The sequence below is a fragment of the Triticum urartu genome, chromosome 5A (assembly GCF_056163025.1).
Source record: "Triticum urartu cultivar PI428250 chromosome 5A, HENAU_Tu73, whole genome shotgun sequence".
In the NCBI taxonomy this organism is placed as follows: Eukaryota; Viridiplantae; Streptophyta; class Magnoliopsida; order Poales; family Poaceae; genus Triticum; species Triticum urartu.
In genome coordinates this window covers 385,435,712-385,441,711 of record NC_141877.1, presented here as the reverse complement: position 1 = coordinate 385,441,711, position 6,000 = coordinate 385,435,712, and the positions used below count along the sequence as shown (strand labels likewise).

The following is a 6,000-nucleotide window of genomic DNA, read 5'->3' as shown; positions in this document are numbered from 1 at the left end:
CTTCACCTAAGTTGTGCTATCCTTGGAATGTAATTTTGTTTTGTTTTCATTATTTTTTTAATAAAGTAATTAGATCTGAAGGTTTTTAAATAAAATATATTCCTCAAATAGTTGCCAGGGAGGCTAGGTAAGCAGCATTCACATCCCGTCAACAAAGATCTTTTCTATAGATTGCTCTAGTGCTTCACTTATATCTTTTTGAGCACGGTGTGCTTTAGTATTTTTGAAGAAATTCTCTCTTGCTTCACTTAAATTAATTTGAGAGAAATAAATATTATGCTCATGATCTTCACTTAAATTTGTTTGAGCTTATCAAAAGCAACACATGAAAATTAGTCCCATAGTGATAGATATCCAAGAAGGATATAATAAAAACTTTCATGAAGATCATTGGACAAAATAAACTTGATTCCTTGTAATAGTTTTGAGATATGACGATGTGATATGTGAGTCATTTTGATGAGTAATTGTGCATTAGTAATAAATTTTGCGTTAAGGTTTGTGATTCCCTATGCAAGCATGATAGTCAATAGTTGTGCAATGAAATTACATCCTACTTGTGGTGCATTATTCGATGTTATTATGCTTAATGCTTGCTTATGAGATTACTGTTTCTTGGTTGGTCGCTTCTCAATCTTTTGCTAGCCTTCATTTTGAACTAAGTATGATCTCTACTTGTGCATCCAAAATCCTTAAACCAGTTTTGCCACATGAGCCCACTATATCTACCTATATGTGGTATTCTTTTGCCGTTCTAAGCAAATTTGCATGTGCCATCTCTAATTTTCAAAATAAACTTCTCTTTTGTGTGTTTGTTTCGCTCGCGGAGCAGTGAGGGGTGGCTAATATTTTCCATGCTAGATGTGTTATTCTCAAGATGAGTGTTTATTCACTTTGTCATTGCACAAGAGTAAGGCAAAGGTATTAGGGATGCCTAGTCCCGAAATGAAAAATGAATTTACTTTATGTTGTCAAATAATAAATTCCTTGGAAAGTGTTGGTATGGAGGGAAACTGTGGATACGGCTACCCATGGAAAATGAAAGTATGGTGGAAAAAGGAATAAACTTTATTTTCTGTTTGGGAACCCCCTATGGTATATCTATGCATGGAAAGTCTTGGGAACTCTAAGTCGTTTTCGTTGGTGGGATGAATACACCTCCCAAATTGTTTTTCTCTCTAAGTTTTTCGCTTTGAGCTCTGGCACCTCTACAAATCCCTACTTCCCTCTGCGAAGGGCCTTTCTTTTACTTTATGTAATTTTTATTTTGACTCTCCATCTTCTCTTACAAAAGCACCAACTAGGAGGCAATATGATCGTACTTAAGTATTGGGTGTAGCTAATATTCAAGTGTGTTTCATGAATGGATCAATGTTTGAGCATCATGGGCTAGGGATAACTTATTTTAGCATTGATATTTTGAAAGACATGGTTGCTTGTTGATATGCTTGAGTGTCTAAATTATCATGTCAAAACTAGACTATTGCTTTGAACAACTAAAAGTCCAAATGCCCATGCTATAAAGAAAACAATATGATATGACATGATAGGCAGCATTCCACATCAAAAATTCTATTTTTATCACTTACCTACTCGAGGACGAGTAGGAGTTAAGCTTGGGGATGCTGATACGTCTCCAACGCATCTATAATTTTTGATTGTTCCATGCTGTTATATTATCAATCTTGGATGTTTTAAAATCATTTATAGTCATTTCATACCATTTTTGGTACTAACCTATCGACATAGTGCCAAGTGCCAGTTGTTGTTGTTTCCATGTTTTTACATCGCAGAAAATCAATATCAGACGGAGTCCAAATGCCTCGAAACTTTACGGAGAATTTTTATGGGCCAGAAAGAGCACAACGGGCCCTGGCTGTGCCTGGGGGTGCTCTGAGGGGGGCACAACCCACCAGGGCGCGCGAGGAGGCCCGGGCGTGCCCTCGTGGGTTGTACCCACCTCGGGTGCCCCCCGGACCGCCTCTTTGCTCTATAAATACCCCAATATTTCCAGAACCCTAGAGGCATCGAGGAAATATTCATCTAGCCACCGCAGAGTCCAGAACCACCAGATTCAATCTAGACACCATCTCGGATAGGGTTCACCACCTCCATTGGTGCCTCTCCGATGATGCGTGAGCAGTTCTTTGTAGACCTTCGTGTCTGTAGTTAGTAGCTAGATGGCTTCATCTCTCTCTCTTGATTCTCAATACAATGGTCGCTTGGAGATCCATATGACGTAAATCTCTTTGCGGTGTGTTTGTTGGGATCTGATGAACTTCGAGTTTATGATCAGTTATATCTTTTTATATCCATGAAAGTTATTTGAGTTTCTTTGATCTCTTATATGCATGATTGCTTATAGCCTCGTATTTATTCTACGATTTTGGGTTTTGTTTGGCCAACTTGATCTATTTATCTTGCAATGTGAAGAGGTGCTTTGTAGTGGGTTCGATCTTACAGTGCTTGATCCCAGTGACAGAAAGGGAAACGACACATATGTATCGTTGCTACTAAGGATAAAATGATGGGGTCTATCTCTAAATAGATAGATCTTGTCTACATCATGTCATCGTTCTTATTGCATTACTCTGTTTCTCCATGAACTTAATACACTAGATGCATGCTGGATAGCGGTCGATGTGTGGAGTAATAGTAGTAGAAGCAGGCAGGAGTCGGTCTACTAATCTTGGACGTGATGCCTATATAATGATCATTACTTTGATATCATCATAATTATTTGAAGTTCTATCAATTGCCCAACAGTAATTTGTTTACCCATCATTTGCTATTTTTCTCGAGAGAGGCCACTAGTGAAACCTACGGCCCCCGGGTCTTCCTTCTCATATATTTGCCTTTGCCATCTATTTTTATTTGCTTTTATTTTTAGATCTATTAATCCAAAAACCCAAAAATACTTTGCTACACTTTATTTTATTTGCGATCTATTTATTCAATCTATTACAACTTTCTCCCATCATGCACCAATTTCTGGCACCGTTACCCGAAAGGGATTGACAACCCCTTTAACACATCGGGTTGCGAGGATTTGTTATCTGTGTGCAGGGGATGTTTACGTTGTGTTGCTTGGTTCTCCTACTGGTTTGATAACCTTGGTTTCATATCCGAGGGAAATACCTACCGCCGTTGTGCTGCATCATCCCTTCCTCTTTGGGGAAATACCGACGTAGCTTCAAGCGACATCATCGACGCTTGAGGCACCCAGTCCGACGTCGCCCGTGCCGCCTCGCCGCCTCCTTCCACGGCCTCCGCCCGCTCAACCGTGTCGGCCTGTGGTGGGGTGTCGTCCCCAATCACCACGACCTCCCGGTCGAGCTCCTCCACCTCCGCACGGTCGTCAGGGCCGCGCTCCCCCTCCGGCGATGATGGCATAAAAACTGTCGTCGTCGGCTCCATGCCCTCCAGCATCTCGGTCCACGCCAGCTCCTCTGCGGCCCGCCCCCTCGCAGCCGCGGCCCTAGCCCAAGCTTGGGTCGATGCCGCCTCCATCTCCTCCACGGCCCAGTTCTGGTCTCTCCAAGCCCGGCCCTCAGCATCTGTCGGGTCCAGGCCCAGGTCCGGGTCGGCCATCTCCTCGTCCCGGTCGATAGCGCTAGACTAGGTCTTCGAGAACACGACGCCACCACTGGACACGGCCTCCGTCGTCGCCAGCGCCAGCGATATCGGCGACCTGAAGCACGACAGGGTAAACAAACAAGAACCAAGAGAAGCCGTCCGGCGGCTCACCTGAAGTCAACAGAAGAAAACTCACCCGGTCACCAGCGGGGCGGTCGGTCTTGCCGGCGCCGCCTATGGAGTGCGACACCTCTTCTTGGGTGGGCGGCTTGGAGCCGGCGGCCGGGTCCGCTGCGCGCTTCATGGCCGGCTTCCACGTCACCCTTCCCATGCGGCCGGCTGGCCGTCGGTGATCCACGAGACGACCCGGCTCCGGCCGTGTCACCGCCTGCTCTCGGCGCCGCTATGTCGCCAGCTTGCATCAACATCCCCACACCGCTTCACAGATGGCGTCCCAAGAAACAGAAAGCACAGAATCTTACCTACGTGGCGCACCGCGCCGGCGTCAGCGTTGACCTCCTCCGGGTCCTCGTCCTGGGCTGCCTTCTCCGAGCCGACCCGCTCCACCTAAGTCGGCACCCGGTCATACGGATGCCGGATGGCATTCAGTAACACCTCCCTCGTCGTGTCGGGACGAACAAGAAGATGGGCGGCGGCAAAGTACAAGGACCAAGGACTCACCGCTGGCGCCGGGTTCGTGTGGCTGTAGGCAGGCTTCCCGAACCCCCAGTCCCCCTTCAGCCCGGCCTTGGAGATGTCATTGACCCGGCGGGCGATCTAGTCTGTCCCCAGGCACAGGGGCGATATCCTGTTGGGATCATGAAGGCTGGTCATCAGGCCAATGATGGGAATGGTGCTGCAGCGGCAGCACCCGGCGCATGATGAAGGCGGCAACGAGATCCGTGCCGGTGAGCCCCTCCCGCTCCTTCATCTCTGCCACCCGCTGGCACAAATTGAGCACCTCCTACGACGTGTTCTTGGGGAAGTAGTTCCAGTTCTGCTTCCCCTGCGGCGTCGCGTCGACAAAGGGCGGCAGATTAATATGGTTCGCGCCAAGGTTGCGGACGTAGAAGAAGGAGTTCTGCCACTTCTTGGCAGAATCCTCCAGCGGCATCTTGGGGCACCTCCCGCGCGTCCACGTTGTGATGATGGTGGCCCTGCAAAAGGACATCTCACCGGCCTTCGGGCCCTGCTGCTTCAAGGAGAAGAAGCGCGCCTAGAGCTCGATCCTGGGCTCGACCCCCAGGTACCCCTCGCACAGGGTGACTAAGCCGGAGAGCTGAAGAATGGCGTTTGTGCCAAGGTAGTGTGGTTGGAGCCCGAAGAAATCCAGGTGCGGAAGAAGTTGCCGCGGGAATGTTGAACCCGCACTTGAAACACGTGTATAAGACCACGCGCTCGGTCCCCTCCGGCCGCGGCTCCTGCTCGCCCTCCGGCAGACGCACGACCACTCCCGCCTCCCTCCGCAGGCTCCTGGTGTTGCGCAGATATGTGACGTCCTCCGCAGTGATGGTGGAACCCATCCACGAGCCCGACGGAAGCGCCATCGACGGTGCAGGGCGAAGAAAGAAAGACAAGGGAAGATTGGCGGCAGAGTTTTGCTCAAGGAGCGGCGGAGCGTCGCGGCGCGCGGCGGTCGCAAGAGCAAGAAGGAGAAGGAAGAAGCAGGGGAGTGCGATCAAGAGTGATTTCCGCCGCCCCTCCTCCCAATTTATAAGCCACGGCGAGAATGTGGGGAAGTGGGATCGTTTGCGCCCGCCCCTCCCACTTCCCCTCAATAACTTTGCACGTACCACGCGCAATAATTGCCTCGAGAATGGCAACCGGCCCGCTGACGCCACAATAAATCCGCGCGCGTGGGCCGAGGGCGCATAGTGGTGGTCCCCAGCCCATTGCCCCGTCCCGTCACACGCGTGGCCTGTCAGGACCCTTCGGCTCTCGTGCACCACGTGGCGCCCGCGCCGAGCCCAAGAGGTTATCTCAAGATTCGGCGGACTCCTCGGTTTCCCGCCTGGGCCGGGATGTCGTGATCCGGTTTCTGGAAGCCGGCACACAATGGGTGTTGCCGGACCTGGCGGTCGCAAGTTTCATCAACAACCGCCTCCTCAGGGGGGAAACTATGAAGGCCCTCCTACTCGAAGCCGACGGAGCTTCACAGCTTCGGGGACTACTGTCAGGGGGATGAACCCCAGGCAGGCAACGGAATCCAGATCCTTTTCAAAAACATTGGGGCCAGCATCGCCCCTCAACCCGGCAAAGTCCCTCGACTCGGCCAAACTACTTCAACCCAACCAAGACGGCGACCCGGCCCTGCCAGCTGGCGCAGGCCAGCCGAGCCTAGCAAAGCAAGACTTCTCCAGCAAGCCAGCTCTCCCGTGGCGTGTTCCTCAACCCGGCCACGGGTCAGCTCCTGTCCCATCCAAG

General features: G+C 50.2%; 1 pseudogene; it reads right to left on the bottom strand.

Moving 5' to 3' along the window:
- Positions 1–3,957: 3,957 nt before the first annotated feature.
- On the bottom strand, positions 3,958–4,690 carry LOC147971496 (uncharacterized; annotated as a pseudogene).
- Between the last annotated feature and the right edge of the window lie 1,310 nt (positions 4,691–6,000).